Consider the following 19,687-nt stretch of genomic DNA (forward strand, 5'->3'; position numbering starts at 1 on the left):
CGGCCGGAGGCGCCTGCGGAGCGCGCTGCGCGCCCTGCTGCCCCTGTCCCTTTTAAAGGGCAGTGTAGGAGGCGGTGAGGGTCGGGGCGGCCACCCGCGCACTCTTCTCTGTGTGGGCAGCGGAGGCAAAGACGGGCAGGGTTTTAAATACGCCTTGCACGGCACGTTGGGCGCAGTGCTCGGCTGGGGGATGGAAACCGCAAGAAAACACGTTCAAAAGCCCAAGAAACGCAGCCAGCACCAGGAACTCTGGTATTATTTTGTTCTTCCTGACAGATAACGTGATCTTGACCAGGCAAGGCAGAGGAGGTGGAAGGGCTGGAGGAAAAAAGCGGGGGGAGGAGGATCCCACATCCTTAAAGGAAATTCTCAAGCTGGGAAGACGCACAACTTTTGCATGGCAAGTTGAGACTGGCTCTCCTGGGAGTTCCCTTTTCGGAGGCGGGGGAGGGGGGGGAAGATCTCCTCCGGCGGGGAGAGGCTGAGGGTTTGCACTCAGAAGCCCTGCCTCCTCCCTCCCCCTGTGTCCCTGTCTGCACAGTGCACCTCTCCGCTGCGCGCCGTCTCCCTCGCGCTCTCACACTCGCGGCGCCCATCACCCCCGCGCCGGGCGCTGCCGGTCGCGCCCGCTCGCTCCCCGCCGGCGCGCTGGGGGACCCGGTGACGTCACGGGCCGCGCGCTCCCCGCGCTCTCTCGCCGCCCTGTAACTTCTGTTCTGGGAAGTGGTGCCAGGAATAACCCAGCCTGTCTGCAGATCACAGAGGCTCCCTCCCTCCGCGGCCAGAAAAAAACTGCGGCTCCCCGGGCCTCTGCCTCTCCCGTGTAAAACTGAGCCTCACCACTGTTACTGTTGTTACTGCTTTTTTTTTTTTTTTTTTTCCTTCAAAAAGAGGGAGAGAAATGATCTACCTTAAGATAAACACATGAAACAGACGCCCCTTGGCTGCTGGAATATCTCTGTCTGTCTTTATATAAAGAAATACCGCGAGCCACCTCACTCCAGGTAAGCCCTTAGCAAGGGAGCAACAAGAGCACCCAGCGGGATCAACAACAGCAACAACAACAAGGGCACCGAGAGGGCTTTCCTCCTTCCTCCCCGGTGACTTTCCAGGTGAGCAGCAGCTGCTGCTGCAGGCAGCCCCCTCCTCCCTGCCTCCGCGCCTGCCTCCCGCCTGTCCCCTGTCACGGGCACCAGCTGACAGCCGCGCCGAGCCGCCGGCGGGTGCCGTGGCTGAGGGGGCACTCCCGGAGTGGGGCCGGCCGGGGGGTGGTTCGGGGGCTTTGCTTATTATTATTACTATTATTATTATTATTACTATTTGGACAGTGGTGAGAAAGTACTTGACAGGCGGGGGGGGGAGGTTCTGACGCGAGAGCTTTCCGTGAGGCTGGAGCAACTTGCGGTGCGGTCGTTGCAGCGCGGTGCTCCCCGGCCCCGCGGCGGGGGTAAATGGAGGGCACGCGGCGGGAGGCGCGGGGGCCGGGAGCCGGGCGGGGGCAGGCGCCCGCCGGGCCGGTGAGTGGCCCCGCGGCGGCGGCGGGCGAGTGCTGACCGCCGGCGGCCGCGTCCCCGGGGAGCGGCGGCGGCGCGGGGTCAGGACGGGGAGGGGGAGGCCTTTGTTAGGGACGCGCCGTTGGGAAATGCGGGGAATACCCGGCGTGTGAGTGTATGCAGATGAGGCGCGGGCCGCCTTGCGTAATCCCCTCCCGCGGCGGCGGCGAGCCTGCCGCTTACCGACGGCAGCCAGCCGCCGCCGCGGGGGGGGTGTGCGGGGGGGGGGGGGGCGCCCGGCGCGGCGGCGGCGGCGCGGCGGGGGGAGGCTGCGGCCGCCGAGCCGCCCCCGCGGGCGGGGCAGGGGGTAACGCGGGGGCGCGGCGCGGCCGCGGCGGGGAGGGGGGGAGGGGGGGTGGAACGCGGCCGCCGCGCCGGTGTGTGCGCGTCGCGCCGCGCCTGGGCGACCGTTCCCTGAAGTGGGAGGGACGTTGGCCCGTTCCGGGAATGTTCCATGACGTGGTAACGCCACAGGAAGGGGGTGAGCGAGGGGCTCGGCCGCCGCCGCCGCCGCCGGCGGGGTCCTCCCCTCCCCCCGCCCGCCCCCCGCCGGCGCGGCGGGGCGGCCGCGCAGGGCAGCGCTTATTATATAACGCGGGTGTGCGCGGGCGGCGGGGCGCCGTTATGTAAGAGGCACCGCGGCGCCCGTCGCGCAGGGTACCTCGCGGCCGCCGCGGGGCGGAGGGGGGCCGGGCGCCGCCGCCGCTGCCCCTCGCCGCGGGCAGGAAGGAAGGAAGGAAGGAAGGAAGGAAGGAAGGAAGGAAGGAAGGAAGGAAGGAAGGAAGGAAGGAAGGGACACCCGCCGCTTTCCTCGGATGTGTCCTCTCCGTCCGTGAGGGGAAGTCCCATCCCAGGGCCGGCCGCGTAGTGGTGCCGCGGGCGGCTCGGCGGGCACCGGCCGTGCCCGGCTCGCCGCGGCCCCGCCGCTGCCTCTTCGCCCGAAGTGCGCGGCTCTTCCAGTGCGGGGGGAACGGGCGCCCAAATAAATAAACAAAAAAATCACCCCGACCTCAGTCTCCCGTAAGAGACTGCTCTGCTTTTGTTATCCATTGGTAATAATATTTTTAGGGATTTTTCTTAATCTGGTAACTGAGCCAATTAAACTTCAGCTGTTAAACAACTTTTTTTTTTTTTTTTTTATATTACAGTAACTTTTAAATGCCGCTTAAAATTAAACTAATAGAAATTCTAATGAAAGTCATTAGAAGTGTTTGGCTAAGTGATTTCCATTCTCATTTTGAAACGAAGTAAACATTAATACAGAACCTGACTGGCTTTGTACGTTATTAAATATAGCAAATATTGCGTGCCTACTTATCCAAGAGTATTACTTTTTTACTTATAATTTATCTTTGCTGTGGTTTATTATGAAGGAAGTAAAGTAGTCCAGGTGGCAAAACCAAACCATTAATAGATACATATTATTATTAATCTAGGTATGTTATTATTACTGCTGTTACTCCATGAAGCTGTATGTGCAGACTGTACCTTCCTTCCTGGATTTGTGCAGCTCCTAGCACAAGGGGGCTCTGGTCATCCTTAGGGCTTTTGGGGACAGTGACTAATCATAGTAATTATTAAATTGAAAGAACTGCAGTCTAGCAAGGACCGAATTCAGTGGACCTAGTTTTTAAGCTCTCTTGTTGTTGTATCTTACTGCTGATGGCAAGAGGAATTTGATCTTCAGGTTATGAGGACACAGTGCAGAAATCCTCAGTATTTTGATAGTGAAGATGATAAGCAAACACGCTAACAAAATGCAATTGTTTTTAAAGATATCAGAGTCTTTCGCCTATTAGGTTACAACATACAGACATATTTGGGTAGGTGCACTGTAACCTAGATGCTTTATTTGTTTACAGTCAGATGTTTCCATATCCTTCTGCTTCTGAAACTTGAGGGTACGGGCTATCTGAAATTTGCTTCATGACTTTTATTGTTTTACCTGATATTTTCCAGAAAAGTCCTAACGTTGTTATTGTAGATCAGGCTGAGAACTTCTTCTTTCTGTGCAAGTTTTTAAAAGTTAGTACTCTTTCTGTAAATACATTTAAGATTATTTCAACTGTGCAATTGAGAACATTGATGTGGTACAAAGCCACAAGGTTTCATTAGGTTTGTTGATGGAACATTCCAAATTTTTAGGGTTGTAATTTTCCAATGACCACTGGGAATAGCAGGTATACATCCTGGCCATAGTGTCACATTAAAACATCGCTGGTATGGTAAGAACAAAAATAAATGCACTTGTCCCAAGTACAAATGTAGAGGACTTTTAATTATGTATCTAAGTCTGATTGTGTGGCAACAGTGCAAAACTGTTCTTTACAAAGACAGATTTTTAGATTCTCAAGTGACTAGGTTGCCTCATATGTACGATCTGTTTACGAACCTTCTTGTTACTATGAAGACAAAACAAAGAGCCATATGCATTCATGTGGTCCTTGCTGAATAGTGGTACATGTGTCTGCTTGAGTGTTTGGCAGTATATCATGTTTAGTTTATGTGGTGGCACCCTACAAGGCCATTCCTCTTTGACTTTTAACTGTTTCTAATACTGTTGGCTGAACACAGTTATATGAATTAATTTATGAGATTAGTCTAGTCTGATTGTTTTTAGGTAAGCTGACAAATGTTAAGGCAGGAAATTTTACCTCAGAGCATCTCTTTATTCATTTATTTAGGCACTTGTTTTTAAAAGAACGAAGATGAATTGGATTTAGACAAAAGTGAAAGTAATAAGTACCATATTGCATGTCCTTCTCCTCACTGCCTTCTCTCCGAGTCGTCAGTGGGGGCAGTTACTGATGCTAGTTTTGAAATCTAACCATTTTGGGTAAGGTAACTGGCACATAGAAGCTGTGTGTCTGGCAGAAGTGGTTTATTTAGCTAAGAACTGGAATACTTACCCATCAAAGAGAAAAATGCATGCTATTTAAGAGTATTACTGTACGTGGAAAGTTGATAAGATCAGTTATGTGACCTGTAAAGTGTTATGAAAGAAGGCAAACCATCTTTCAAACTTTGGTATGGTGGGGTTTTGTAATAAGCTGTGGTTTGTTAAATGAATGGCTCTCCATCCTGCTCAAGAGTTCAGCAAGTACTGTAGTCACTTGATTCTCACTTGATTCTGCCCAAGAATTCCAGATACACTCGTCAGACCCATGTGCTAGCTTTCTCCAGTTGTCCTAGGTCATAATGTAAGTCAGGTCCAACAAAAGTTGATTCTTCATGGTGATGACCTTCACAGAGTAAAGAGGAGAAAATGTTTTTTCTGTCTTACCTTGCTCATCGAGAAGAGGTGAATCTGAGAGTATTTTGTTTAAAGGTACTGGTCCTTCCAACAGGGAAGTTATAAACCCTATTAGATCTGATGGGTTATAGTCTTCAGCAAGAGTTAATCACTAATATTGATAGGAAATCTGTAGGAGGGTTGTATGCAAAGGCTGCATACCTTTGCTATTTGAAAAACATCTGATAAGTCTGATACTTTATTTTTTTTATTTAAAGAGTTGGTTACTATTTTTTCCTAACAGATTCCTTACACTGCATTTCTAAAGTAGTGTTATGAATTAAAGCAACCATTTTAAAAATTATTTGTCTTTCTACTCTGATTTTTTTTTTCAATGGAAGAAACTATCTAGCAGTTCCTGAAGAACGGAAGCAACAGCAAGGGGATTGAAAGAATAAGCTAGATAGGAGAATTTAAGAATAGTATTTTTCACTAGTGTACTTCAGTCAGTAATTTTGGGTACTACAGTTTAATTAGAGTAGCACAGAGTTATCACATAAGGACGACAATTTCAAGCTGTCTGTGCCATTTTAATAGGAAATAGAAATTTTATACTGTTTGGTTTGTAATGCTTAGAAGTGTTTTATAAGAGTTTGCAACAACTTCTATTTCAGCAGGAAACATTAAACAGGAATTTCAGTGGGGGCATGTTTTTCTCTCTGGAGTGATATTAGGACTTAACAAAAGTGCTTGTCTAACTGCCTGAGAAGAAAAATCTATTGCATGTAGAAGCATTAGAAATTTTCCCCTGACAACCAACTAGTGAACCTCTGCTTGGACCTGAAGAGCTCATCAGTGCAGTTGAATATGTTAATCTCTGTAAATACGTAAATGGTTTTTGGCTTTATAATGAAATGGCAAATGGGAGGCACCACATACTTCTGATTTGCGCACTGTAGACTTCTATTGATAAATTAAACAACTGACTTTACCTTAACTACTCTTTCTTAATGGGTTGTCCCTAGTAAGATTTCTCCCCATAAATCTCTCACAAAGCTATTAACGTGGAAAGGGGGTGAGAGGGTTACGAGAAGGGGAAACAATCTGATGCAGTGTTTCCAAATCCCTGATGTGAAATAATCAGAAGGCACACAAATATCGTATGTATCTTTGCCTGTCAAGTTAAAAGTCTCTTTGCTTTTTTTTAAATTTTGTGATTAATTTCTCACCATCGTTAATATGGTCTAAATGTAAGAGTTTCCTCTTAGCATGAGCAAGTTGTGCGGATTCTGGGCACTTACTTTCATTTGACTTTCAGCTACATCTTGTACATCTGCAAAATGGTCTCTCACTGTTTTCTGTATGCCAGAGTAGTAACAGTGAAGTCTCGACCGCAACTGTTTATGCCCACAGCTCTGCTTGCATTTCTGTATTTATTCATTCTGTTCTGAGCGTGCCTCATCTACTATTTCTCGAAATTGAGTGCTGCCTTTTACTTTTTTACTGATTCCTAAGATTGTCAGTGGAGGTTTTTATGTGAAAAAGCAAATGTGCGTATCTGGTTTTTCTCCACTTTCTCTCAATGGGGAGCTTGGCTTGCCTACATACAGAAAAAGTTATCACTTGGATGGTAGTATTCTTAAAGTAATACAGTGCACCAATATGGATTTATTATCTGATATAAATTCCTCTGATACATGGTTATGCTGGTATGACTAGTTTGTAGAGTGAGTATATCCATTTTACTGAGCTTCTATGGGGGTTATGCACATCCTACTGATGTCAGTGTAGATTAAGTCTCAGCAGAAAGAATTCTTTTCTTTCTAAAAATGATACAGAAACTTTAAATAGGTGGTAATGTTTTACTTGCTATTTTCATGCTCATACAGATATATTTTATTGCACCTCATTTTATATGCTTACTGTAAAATTATTTTTTTTTTGCTTGTGATTGACAGCCTTATACTAACACATTAATCAATTCTGAAAAATATCACTCTTTGATATGGAAAATTTTAGTTTCCAGAAATTGTAAAAAATACGTCTCTTTTTAAAAATATAAGTTTATTTCATTGCAACTTTAGTGAGTTGTAATAGATTGCTTTGGCTCTAACTGAAATCTCTGATTTCTGGCACCTGCCAAAGGGAGAAAAAGAATGTATAGTATTTTTTAAAATGCATGCTTTAATTACTGTTTTGTCATACAAGAGGAACTTGAAGTTTGATAGTTATAAAAAGAGTTTCTTTTTTAGATAGTGTTTTATCATAAATTCCATATAAAGAGTCATATGAGAAAGAAATTAGATAATTTGCATGTGTAGTTCAGTTTAATAGAAACGTAAAAACTTCAGGAACTAAAGGGAATTGAAACTACAGTGTCAGGTGACCTTTTAAAGGTGATGCAGTAAAAGTGTTTGATCCTCTTCGTAAGAAAATGCTTCTGAAAGACCAAAGCAGAAAAAAGCAGATTATTTTCTGTGATTTATAGTGACTTTTTGCCTAGTTCAGACTATATTGGATACGATATGATCATATAGTTGATGTTAATATAAAAAGCTTTTTTGGCTACTGAGGTTGTAATATTGCCCCTGGCCTGACTGGACTAACTTAATCCCCCCCAAAAGCTAGTGGTGTGCATGGAATTTCTATGTGCTGTGCTTGGCGGTCAACTCTCAGGGCTCGGGTGCTTTCCTTATCAAGCACTTCATGAATAAGAAGAAATACTGGGCTTTTTTTAATAAGCATTTTAAAAAGCTGAAAGAAATGTCCAATTACATGTTGCAGAACATGATACCAACTCGGAGAATTTAATAGAGCAGATTATTTAATTTTGTTAAAATAAGATTATTTAATGAACAGTTTTCCCATAAAGTAATATCTGCACTTACCCAGGAAGGAGCTTTATCTTTTAAAAAATAATAGAACAGGTTTATTAGAATTAGTCTTATTAGAACTTTTTTTCTTGAATATTTATATTACAGATCTGAAAATTGTATTCCTTTTAAATAAGGGAAATGGCCCATTCTCAGATGGCCACTTCTCTGTATTTTGTATTTATGGTTTGCATTAAAACATAACACCTGTAGTGTGTGAAGAAAGAATATTACAAAATAGTAAGTGGAGGTTACCCTTCCTTGACAACAGGACATGACACTATTTAATTGCAAGGCAAAGCCAGTATTCAATAGAGACTGAGTTGCTGGCATGTATTAATGGCGTTCATAGTTCAGTGTATGACTTTGAGTGCAATCTGTTTAGAAGACTCCTAATATACGTGGAGTTCCATGTACATAGTCTTTCAAAGACAGCTACAGTGTTTCACTCAGCTGAAAAAAAGGATCTTTATTTGCTCCAACTGTTGTGAATTTATGTGAGATTTGAGAATGATTTTACTTCTTTTTGTATAAGCCTCACCAATGATAAAGAAATGCTCTGGAGAGTAATATTTAAACTGGTATTTGTGCAAGCTGATAATGTATAACTGTATCCTCTGTGGCAACTGTGAAGAGCCCCTTGCTATTCATCCTGAGATTTAAATTTATAAAACTATTTTGTTAACATTGCAAAGAAAGAATAGAGTCAAATTCATGGTTTTCTGTAACACCAAAGGGAGACTAATTTTGACATTTTCCCATCTAAGTAAGAAAAAAATGATTGGGAAAAACTGAACGCTAAATACAAAGAGATCATCTACCAAATAAAGATAGTGTCAACTTTTTTATAGTCAGTTTTCAGAGCAATCATTATGGTGTGAAAAGAGTATCTAGTACTTTACTAAAATGTATTATTTCAATGTGTTTGGGTTGTTAACAATTTGTGTGAAAACAAGGCCAAGAGCAACAGCCTAGCAATTACACTTCTGCTCTTACTGGGGTTTAAAATCAGTTATATTTATGAAGACAAAACCATATTTTTTTCTGCTTCATCTGAGACAAAATAGTTTCTTAGTAAGAAAGATATTTATCCTAGACTGGACATTCATAGATCCCTAGAATCAAATCTCAACTCCACTGAAGTCAGTAAATACACTGACTCCAGTAGAGATAATATTTAACTATGAACTTTTAAACCATAAAGTCAGACATTTTGATGCTTTGCATTATGATAGTTTATCTTGATCACCATGAGAGATCATGAACATGATACTGGGTTCTTAGAATAATGAGGTTTTGCTCTAACATCCCTGCAAAGCTTTGTGAATATAATTATTTTAAAAATTCCCAGTAAAATTGTGTCAGACAGAACTGGTAGCCCATACCGTTATTTCGTGCTTGGTCCTACCAATCCTGGCAAGACTCCTATAGAAATCAGTAGATATTTTGACTGTGATGGACAGGCTACATTTCTTAATGTTTGTGAGGTACAGCTGAATTGTAATACAGGCTTACTAAGGTACTACTAATACAGCTGAAGAAATCTGTGATATGTGTTGGGATAATTATCATTTATATAAAAATATGTTTGAGTAGGAAATCAGAGGATCAGTTTAAGTGAAAACTCAAAGATTTTTTTGTTTTAGAGCTGGAGTGATGCCAAGTACAGTATTATTACATTTCTAGTAGGTTGGTATGGTGGCAGTAAAATTGGGATGGAGAGGTAAAGTTGATCTAGAAAGTTATCTGTCATATTTGATATTTATTAGCTATGTATTGTTCAAATCTTTATTTTTTTATCTCTGATTCACTTAATTACTGATGTAAAAATATACAAATCTGTACTCAGCTCTAACTGATCTAATTTATCATAGTGGATAGTGTTAATTATTGGTAGAAAGCTTCAGAATCAACCATGCTTTAGTAGAACTATTACTACAAATTTGGTGTGATCAGTAGGGTAGATTTGAGACAACTATGTTTTGTAAAGCAGTAAGGTTGTAAGCTGGAATGAATATGCACTAGTATGAAGGTTCCCATAGTACCTTTCTGTGGTTTGTTTGGTTATTGGCAGCACTGTGGTTTGCAAAATGTGAAGTGATGAAAAGATGACATGTAGAACCTTAATTTCAAAAGTTTTTAACTCAGCTCACTATTAGTTGAAAACTGTTATCATATAACTTCAGTGACTCCATTAAATTAGTTAGTACAAAAGGACAAAATTAATCAGGACAAAAATTCATCACTCTGTTGCTTTTATGAACAGACTTGGCAGAGAGGTGACAAAGTAATAGTTAAGGGATTGGAAGTATATCAGATCCTGTGAAACATCTCTCTTGGAGGAAGGACAAGGTGCACTTATACAGTAGCCTGGAAATGCTTGTTTAGCTTCTAAATTACACAGATTTCAGTTTCCAGAGTTGATGAGCCTGATCTTCTCATAGTGATAAGTTAACCGGGACACATTCACTTTTCAAAGAGTGTAAGGAAAAGAACCTCTGCTTTAATTTCAGTCAGTCTTCTATGTAATGCTCTACAGTGGTGCATCTGGGGTCTTTGCTTGTTCTTCTGCGTAACAGCAAAGTGACTTTTCTGTCTGATTTTCCTTCCATTGCTCCCCAGATCACCCTCTGCATGGCAGGAAAGAGAAACACATGTGGAACAATGGAATTACTGTATGTGGACCTTTCCAAAGGCTTCAGTGCAGCATATTTTCCACAAATGGAGCGACTATGAGAGAAATCTTTTTTTTTCTCTCTCTCTCACAGCCTTAGTAATTAAAGAAGAAAACGAGGATGCTAAATATATATTTTTGGATGTATGCTAGCTGAGAACGAGCTCTAGAGGGGAAGATGAATAAAACGGGAAGGGGAGGTGTAAATGTGACTGATAGTGGATTATAATTTCATACAAGAAGTTATTCTTGCCAGATGAAGTCTTCCTCTAGCATTATGTCCTCAGCTTACAGAATGTTAGTATTACAGTCTTTAAAATCCTTGCTGATTTGGAAGTCATAAAAGCATGTCTTGACGAATAACTAAGACCCAGCAGAAGCCACCATCTTGGATTCGGTGGTAGCATCCTCTAATATCCATTGTTTGGCTTCTCCACATACAATTTTCCATCAGAATACAATGAGGCATGCCTTCTTATCTTGCTCGGTGATTGCAAGTATTTTTCTTTTCATTTGCTTATTGCACTGTTTTGATTTAATTTAGTTGCATCATCATTTGATCCTGGTCAGTAGTTCAAGCACTTACCACCAAGCAAGGGAGTAAATGAAACCGATTTTGACTGAGCCTTTCTCTGTCAAGTGGGTTGTCTGGCACACCAAGAGCACAATAAATAGATTTTGTGGCTATTTACAGACTCATGCACTAGAAAACAGAGTGCCATGCTTCCCAATTTCATTATGTAATTCAGACAGTGTCACATCCAGATGATGAGATTATACTTGTTTTTTTATTTTAGCCAAAAAATGCCATTTTTGGCACCACTGCTTTGATGTTTTCTCATAAAATATGAACAGATTACAAAAGAATATTGAAGAGGTTTGCCATATTGCATGAAGAAATATTTAATTGTGTGAATATATGCATATACACTGCATATGTTTATGTAATTGTAACTTTTGTCTCCAGTTGTATTCAGTCTCCTTCGCAGTACTGTATGCCTGGAATAATTTTGTGAGAGCTAGTGCTTGCAGGTCTGCATTATTTGTCAGTGAGAGGAAGATTTGGCCTACTGCTAATGTAGATTTGATTTGTGGTATTATTTAAATATAAAAGAAAATATTTAAAGTAAATTAACTTAGTTGCATTATTAATGTGAGAATATTGGCATTTATTGCACAGATTTATGTATTAATGCATATACATAGCTACATTTTACTAAACAAATAAAAAGACCTGCTAGTTCTCTGTAGCAGACTGTTACGGATTTATTTTGATGTGAGGGGAATCAGAACCTGCCCAGGTGACCTTTCTAAAGTTTTTCACCATTCCTGGTGCATTGCTGACTTGATGATGCTGCAAGAGTCAATATTCATCCAGTTACAGAGTGTGGTTCTTGTGATTGCCTATGACTGATTCAGCCAAGGTCGTATCTTGGTAGACCCTGAGGATGTTTGCCTTCTAAGTAGAGGAACTCTGAATTCTTTTCCTATCCTCTTGCTTCTGAAGGACATAATCATATCACTCTTATTCTAGCTAGAAGGTTAAAGGATTACTTCTGAGGCCCTGTCACTGGTGATTCGTGACAGTCGACTTGTGTGTAGTGCTCATTGACCTCCACCTCACTGGTCAGTCAGTTCACTTCAGCTCTGTGGCTGAACTACTGGTTCCAGATCTCCTCATTGTGGATATGTGACCAGAAAGTCAACTCATGAACAGACTATCCCTCTAAATAGATTATGTAAATAGATACATGTAAATGAAGGACATCATAAAGAGCATTTGGATCACGCTAGCATTTGCCATCTTGTTGCTTGACCTTCAGTCTCTACTGTATCAAGAGTAAAGCTATCTTGCCCTCATACCACGGTTTTCAAGTCAGTGCCTCGAAACTGAAAAGAAGATGATTCCAACCTGTGCTCAGGACTCCTTGTGTTACCTTGCAAATTGTTTATTTTCTTGTGAATAAAATGAAAGCCTTGTCATTTTGGATTAAATCCTAGCTTCAATAAAAGTGCAGAATAGCAAGTTCTTACCGACTTCCATGGGGCTGGGATTTTGCCAATAGTTGTAGAAAGGACTTGTACTTCTGAAGTAGTATTCCTCTTGACTGTCTCAGCATATAAATGGAAACCTTCACCATACAAGTTTTACTCCTTAGTGGATACAATAACAGTAGATGAGAATATTGGAAAATCTGTCTACATGGAAGCAGCCTCTGGATACTTCAGGCAGAGGAGATATAACACAAAGGGCACTCTTAACAGGAATGATTGTTACATTGCCAGATGGCATAAGGTAATTTGCAGGGAAAGAGAAAAGATATATTCTCTACCCCAAGGTAATTTTGTTGTTTTTTGAATATAAGATTTGAATACAAGATGAGTTTTAGATACAAGCATTGGTACTGACAGTGGCTTAGAGCTGTAATTCCAGCTTTTCTTTTTCCTTTTCCTTTTTTTTTTGTAGTTACAATTCATTTGGGAAAAAAAGAAAAAAAAAAAAAAAAAAAGAAACTCACTGGGTTCCTGAAGGCATCATAGTTCCAACAGAGTTTATGAGCTTGGATTTTGGACTGTACCTTACCTATCCTGTACTCTTATTTCACCAGGGATCCACCTATCTGGTTTTGGGACTGCTTGTTAAGATAAAGATGTGAGAAACTTGCATTTCATTTCAGTTTGTGCATGCTGTTATTTTGATATTTCTTTTTTTTTAATGAGGTCTCATACCATCTTGTCTCAAGTGGCATTATTTCTGAGATGTATATACATACATATATAAATATATATATACATACACACATTTAGATTTTTTTACAGCTCCTGCTGCTGTTCAGCATTGAAAAAGAACATAATGAAACAGTGCTTGCGATAAGATTGCAAGGTTCTAGGACAGTGTTTTATTCTTGTATAACCTGCATATCCTGTGTATATGGTCTTCCATCTGAAATCTGGTAGCACTGAAGTGGCTTATCACTGATAACTGGGTTCCTCTTTGCACTTTCTCACTTTTACATGTAATTTAAAAATTTAAATTTCAAATTTCATGAAGGATTGATCAGAGGGTAGAGGAACTATTTTTTTTCTTTTTCCTTTTTTTTTCCTTTTTTTTTAAGTACTACAGATAGAAATGAAGAGGAAAAAGCCCAGATCAACCAAAGCTTATGACATGATTTTAAAATATATAACCTTGGGCAAAAGGGCCAGTTATTGGAGTAGTTCTTGAGTAACCTAATTGTTTGATAAAGATCCTTGCCTGTTTAGGTTGTTGGTTGTTGGAAACATTCCATTTCTAAATTTGTGCCTTACTGCATACCCTGAGGTATGCGTACAAGCCACTGTAATTGCACAGTTTATTATTTTATTAATGAGAGCTATGATAATGTGTTGGCTCATGAGTTCCCTCTCATCCAGGTCTGGTCTCCTCACTGCGGAGGGTTCTGCGATTCTGTTGTTTGGTCACGGGATGGTGACGGAGAGCAAAAGCAAAGCCTTAACAAGAATACTTCTAAGAACTCAAACTTTGCCCTAGACCCTATATGTGGTGTGATACTGCAACCAATGGCAGGAAAGGTAGGATACCCTTTTAGCACATACCTAATGAATAATAATAATACAAGAGGCAGAAGTAAATTCCATGCTATGTAATCCCAAGTGGCAGCACCTTTGCCAGCTGGAAGGAATTGCCCGACCTAACCATGAGACAGCACCCCATACTACTTTGATCTGTGTCTCGTCTGACCACTTATTTGCCTGAGTGGCTGGAAAACTTGTACAAAGTTTGCTGCAAGGCGCACAGCAGTGAGCAAGAGTCTGGCTCCTCTTTTCCATGAGCCTTGCGGATAGCACACATCTGAGGATGCCTAGTGCCGTGTTCCCTAAACTGTTTGTCAAGATACCGGGCTATATATACCAGAAATAATATATACAACATATAACATAAAACAGCGTAACAGAAAGCAGGCATAACACAAGAGATCAATAAAAGAGCAGGAAGCAGCATCAATGGAGGTATGGCCTGTGGAGGAGTTAGGGAAATCCAGTTTACTATGACTGTAACTCTAGAGTCAAAACATACCTTCCCGTAAAGAAGACGTAGCAAAACGCTGCTGCTTTGAATAACCAGCCCCGGCTACTCAGTGCTACCTGGCCAAGCCGGTATGCTCTAAAACTCTGTCCCTGGACTTTCAAGGTCAAGGGAACTCTGCGGGTGTTAAGGCAGCTCGGGTTCCCGCAGCCTGACAGTGGGCTCGTGCATTTGCACTGAACGTTTCGCAGGCTGCCTCCTTACTGTGGTGGCTAGTATGAGTTTCCGCAGCTTCCAAAACTGCTCGTTACAGTTTTTGGCTCTTCTGCAAGGGCTTTTCATAGCTATAGCCCCTGTGGCTTGCTGCAGCATGGTTTTCTTGTGGAACAGATGGTATATTACGTAGAAAGTTACTACATTTTTGTATCATTAATTTTTATTTATTTATTTCACCGCTCGACTTTCTTTTCTTTCCTTTTTTTATTGGGTATATAGCCTAAGTGCAGAATTTGGAATTGATGTTAGATCTATTTTTAATATATTAATCTTTGTGTAAGTATACAGTATTTTTAATTGAGGAGTGTATGTGTTTTCTGAAGCGTTACTGGACATGTTTTCATCCTTTTTTGAATTGTAATTAGTTCAAAATACCTGAATAGAAAACACACTACAAAAGAAGATCTTTGAAAAGAAAAACAAACATTATCTTAAGTAAGCACTGTACTCACTGGAGTACAGTTTCATTTTTGACTCAGTAGATGGGTTTTCTGTATCTAATCTTTGTTTTTTTAATTGATATCATCTGGTCAATTTGAGTGAAAATGCTATTCCCATAAGAAAAATATTTATTCTAAATATTATTGTTGCCTAGGATCTTGTTGAATTCATGAGATACAGCAGCAGTCAAGTTGATTTAATATTTTTAACATTTTTATAGTGTTTTCTCATTGTTTCCATGAAAGCAATTTCAGTAAATATTTTAGCAATTGCTTTGGTTTCTTGAAATTAGATTGTCTATTGTTGAAAACTGCAGGTTCTTAAACATAGGTTTCAGATCTGCTTTGTCATGATTAGGCACTTGAAATAAATAACTAATATTGACTGATCCCCAAAATAAGGGCTTGCCTTTTCCCCTACTTAACTGCCAGGACATAATTTGTTTGGTCCAATGAATCATCCTAAGTTGGTATTTATAAAAGACTGTCTCAGGGCTTTGGTTCCACTTAACAAAATCATTACCATATATTCATTTGTGTGTGTGTGTGTGTGTGTGCGTGTGTACATGTACATGTACATGTGCACACACACACTCTGTATATCTACATGTATCTTAAATGTATCTTAAATGTGTAAGTTTATATTTGCATCTAAAATTCACATTACTACATAATGACAGTATATTTTTCTCTTCGCAATGTGTCATTTTTGCAGTAGCTTCTGAAAGCGAGGCTGAGCTTCGTTCGTGGAAACCCACTGAGCTATATGGGAGGAGAGGCTGGTGTGGGGAGAGGAAGCTGATGGTGGTGGCAGTGGAGGCCTCTTAGCCCTGGGCAGAGGGTCAGAGGGGCAGCCTAGGGTGCAGTGGACAAGAAGATGCACGAGGAGGGACGTGTCACTCGTTTCTGAAAGCTTTGACTTCCCTCCTTGTTGGATCGTGTCCTTCAACAGTGGGTCGTCTCCCCTGCTGCATCTTACGTACTGCTGTATTTTGGCCAGTACCAGGTTTGCAATGAAAACCAAGCCCTCAGCTTGTGTGTAGTTCATAGCTTTCAGAGCAAGAGCTACCAGGTGCCTGTTGCAGGGCCTGACTGGCAAGCAAGGGCAGATTAGCAAAGCATCACGGCCTCAGTGCTGTCTCTGTGACAGGTTGCTGCCCTGCCTTTGGCTGCTTGCTGGGTATATGTTGTAGAGAAGAAGATTCATGTGTCATCTCCTACTCTTCAGGCATCTCAGAATAGGTTTTGGCCTCAGACATTTGAACACTTAAGATCTTGTTACAAAACAAAAAAAGGAAAAAAGTAGCACTCAGGTTCTTCAGTGGAGATGTATGTATTCGCAGCATGATACAGTCCTCACATTTTTATTTAGTGAGATTTTCAGACAGTAGTAGTGGCATCTGTCCTGTCCTTAGAAAAGTTTGTACCTCTCAGGCAACTGTAACTGAGAAGCTTGTGCTATTTTTCTTCCACATATATTTTAAAGATCTGTAATTACCTGCTGTTGGATGTTTGGCAATTTGGATGTTGTTATCTTTATTTACCTTGTTCTCCTCATAAAAGCAGTATAGCATATTTTTAATTATCTGTTTATGGGACTGCTGGGGAGAATTCCTTCAGTCTTGAGAGAGTTCAACAAAAAATTTCAAGATAATGGCTTTTCCATTTGTACTTCTCAGGCATTCTTTCAAATGGAAAGGGAAGAATTATAAAAGCCTTATAACTAATCCGATTCCCTAGTGATACAATATAACGGCTTTATTACACATATGGATTGTAAAGGGTGAAAATATAATTAAGTTTGTAGGACTCTGTAAGGGTGTAAGATATTTTGTAGGTAACCGATTTTATTTAAAAGTGAGTTGCTTTCCATATGCACTTGTGCAATATTGCAACCAATTGTTATTTTAGAGTGGAAAAGCATGTATTTTTGCCAGCATACCATATCACTAACAATGATACCAGTTTGCAGTTTACATCCATCCATGTGCTTCAAGTCTCAAACTTCAAATGAAAAAAGCCCAATAGATACAGCTCTTTTTTAGTATGTTATGATTGTATTTGAATATGAAGTATACTGCAAAGAACAGATGGCACTTTCTCATGTCAAACCATGCTAAAGATGGTGTAGTACAGTTTTTCAAGTAACGGAGCAGTAAGACCTAATTACCTGAAGATTAACTTTCAGGGCAGGGATAGTTGTATGAAAAAAATGCTGTTCCTTATTTATTATCTGTTCTTTAACAAGCATTGTGTTGTATGTATGAAAAATGCCTATTGTAATAGTGTGCATTTGTGCTGAATGGCTGTGCAACCTAGTCTCATGCTGCTGTTGTGCTGTGTGGCAATTATCTCAGTGCAGGTGAAAGTACCAACACTGTGTGCTCTTTATTTTTTGGATATGAGGCTAAAAATAGTTGACCAAGCTCATTCTGAATACGCATAGTGCTTTATGCATAGATTTCAGAAAATCTAATGAATCTCTTTTGTGTTGTTTAGGATGCTTGTCAGGTGCGCAATGGAAACATTCTTCCAGCACATTGAAGGTTTTGTGGTTTTGTCCCCTTTCTCCTTCTTTTAGGAGAACATTGCCACATGTATATGACCATGTATGACATGGGCCAGATCCTGATCTATCACCTACATTCGTATGGGCCAGAATAGATCAGATTCTGAGCACTTCACTCTGAATTAATCCAAACTGTCTTTACTAAAGTTAATGCTTGTTTGATTTGATGAAGAGTGGAAATCAGATTTTCTTCCTCAGGTTGTGTATTACATACTGCAAGATACTGCCAATAGCAAAGACTCATTGGCCTGCTTTTTTTTATACAGAAAAGGGAGATGGTTGCTGCCAGACTGATAACTTTCAGGATTAAGTCTTCAAGTTAATATAACAAATTCTTCGTATTATCTGTGCACTGAATTTTCAAGATGAGCTATCTTTGAACCATTTAACTCAAAAAGAAAGGGTAGCAAGTAACCAAACCAGTTCATATTCTTGTAGAATATGTTTGTCAAAGTATATCCAAAATGTTCAATTAAAAAGTTTGATTATAAAAAATATTGTCTTTGACCTTTCAGTAAAATGAGATGCTTTGGCAAGCCAGTGGCATTGCATATGTCTCATGGAAGATACAGTTTATTACAACTTCAAGATAGGTCCTGGTGTTTTGCTAGTTTCAGCTCTAACACTCAGCGCTTCCAGGGCTGAAAGGTTGACTTCAGTTCCTGATGTTACCACCTGGAGATGGTAGCAGAAAGATAGCAAAAATATCATTTTTTCAGCTGATCACGGTAGTATGAGATGAGAGATGGAAAAAAATTTCCTTGTAACCTTTTTTTTTTCATCAAGGTACATTAAATTAGGTGCCACTATTTGAAAATCAACATTTGTCAGCTGAACACATTCACACCTGGTCTGTCTCATTCAGTGTACAGAGGTGTCCTAGACACAACGGTGAGGTAGGTAGTGGGACATACCGATAGTGGAATGACTGCATTTATCATTATATTTTGACATGTTGTTGAGAGGCTAATGAAAATGGGGTCTAGGATTTATCTCACGCATGAGAATGTACCTTAAGTCTACCCGTCCCCCTGCCGTAAGGGAGGATGAGCTATAACTAAACCATTTCTTACAGATAGCTGTTTAATCTGTTCTTTAAAACTTCCAGTGATGGGGATTCTAAAACCTCCCAGATAGTCTATTTGAATTCTTAATGATGCTTACTGTTAAAAAGTCTTTTTAATGTTTAACTTAAGAAGGTAGTAATGGTAGGTAGGACTGCAATCCAGCTTCTCCCTGCTCTTGCCAGTAAGTATACAAATTATTTACTTAGGTTCAGCCAGCCAGCCTGGGAGAGAATCAGTTACTGAATGCTAAACTCCTGCATGCACCAACACAACTCCTGTGCCTTCACTGTTTGCCTTAAGTTGGGCCCTTATTTGCTTCGGAAACAGAGGGTGAAACTGGAAAGAAGCATCTGCTTTCGCTTTGCTGGTTTGTCAGCCATATCTGACAGGGGAGTCCTGTAATTTTACCCTCTACTTTTACCCCGTAATGCATTCACAAGATGTGTTTTACTCCACAGCATCCAAAAATATATAAGGCTTCATTTCCAGATGCTTATGGAAGTACAGGCAGCAGAGAAAGCTTAGTGTGTTTCTGTATTGTAGTAGTATTCCTTACACGAGCTCCGTAGGAAAAATAAGAGCAGCACGGCTCCTGAGCAAATATTGTTTCTAGTCACACACGGTACTTTGCAGCTGAGCCTGGTAACATGCTGCTTAACTGTTTTGCTATGCAAGTGTGGAGAATGCTGTTAGCAATAAAGCCGCTGCTGGTTTCTCCTCCGAAACCTCCCTCCTTGCAGTGCATTGGAAATGACTGAACTTTGGCCCTCAATCTGCTGACACCCTGAGGGAGTGTAAATGTAATGACGTCTTTGCTTGTTTCAGCTGCACAACAGGAAACGCTCATGGCCTCCCCTTCTTCCTGCTTTGAGAAAGTACTGCCTTTTTTTTCCTCTCTTCCCCTGCAGTCGAGCGGGCTGAGACCTAGTTTCAGGTCTGCGCTCTGCAGTGAGCCCGTGTTAGCACAGTGCCCTGA

The 19,687-nt window shown here is 41.0% G+C and overlaps 1 protein-coding gene across 4 annotated transcripts in view; it reads left to right on the forward strand.

The window, feature by feature from the left end:
* The first annotated feature begins 383 nt into the window (after positions 1-383).
* Positions 384-19,687, forward strand: part of HIVEP2 (HIVEP zinc finger 2) — a 151,581-nt gene continuing 132,277 nt past the window's right edge. For 2 of the 4 annotated variants that reach the window (XM_062572445.1, XM_062572446.1), the window contains exon 1: positions 384-1,112. The gene's annotated coding sequence lies outside the window, so the exon portion shown is untranslated. Of the gene's footprint in view, positions 1,113-1,422; positions 1,448-19,687 lie in introns of those variants that run through there. The other 2 variants (XM_062572447.1, XM_062572448.1) reach the window with 2 other exon arrangements.

This window comes from Rhea pennata, chromosome 3 (assembly GCF_028389875.1).
Source record: "Rhea pennata isolate bPtePen1 chromosome 3, bPtePen1.pri, whole genome shotgun sequence".
NCBI classification, from domain to species: Eukaryota; Metazoa; Chordata; class Aves; order Rheiformes; family Rheidae; genus Rhea; species Rhea pennata.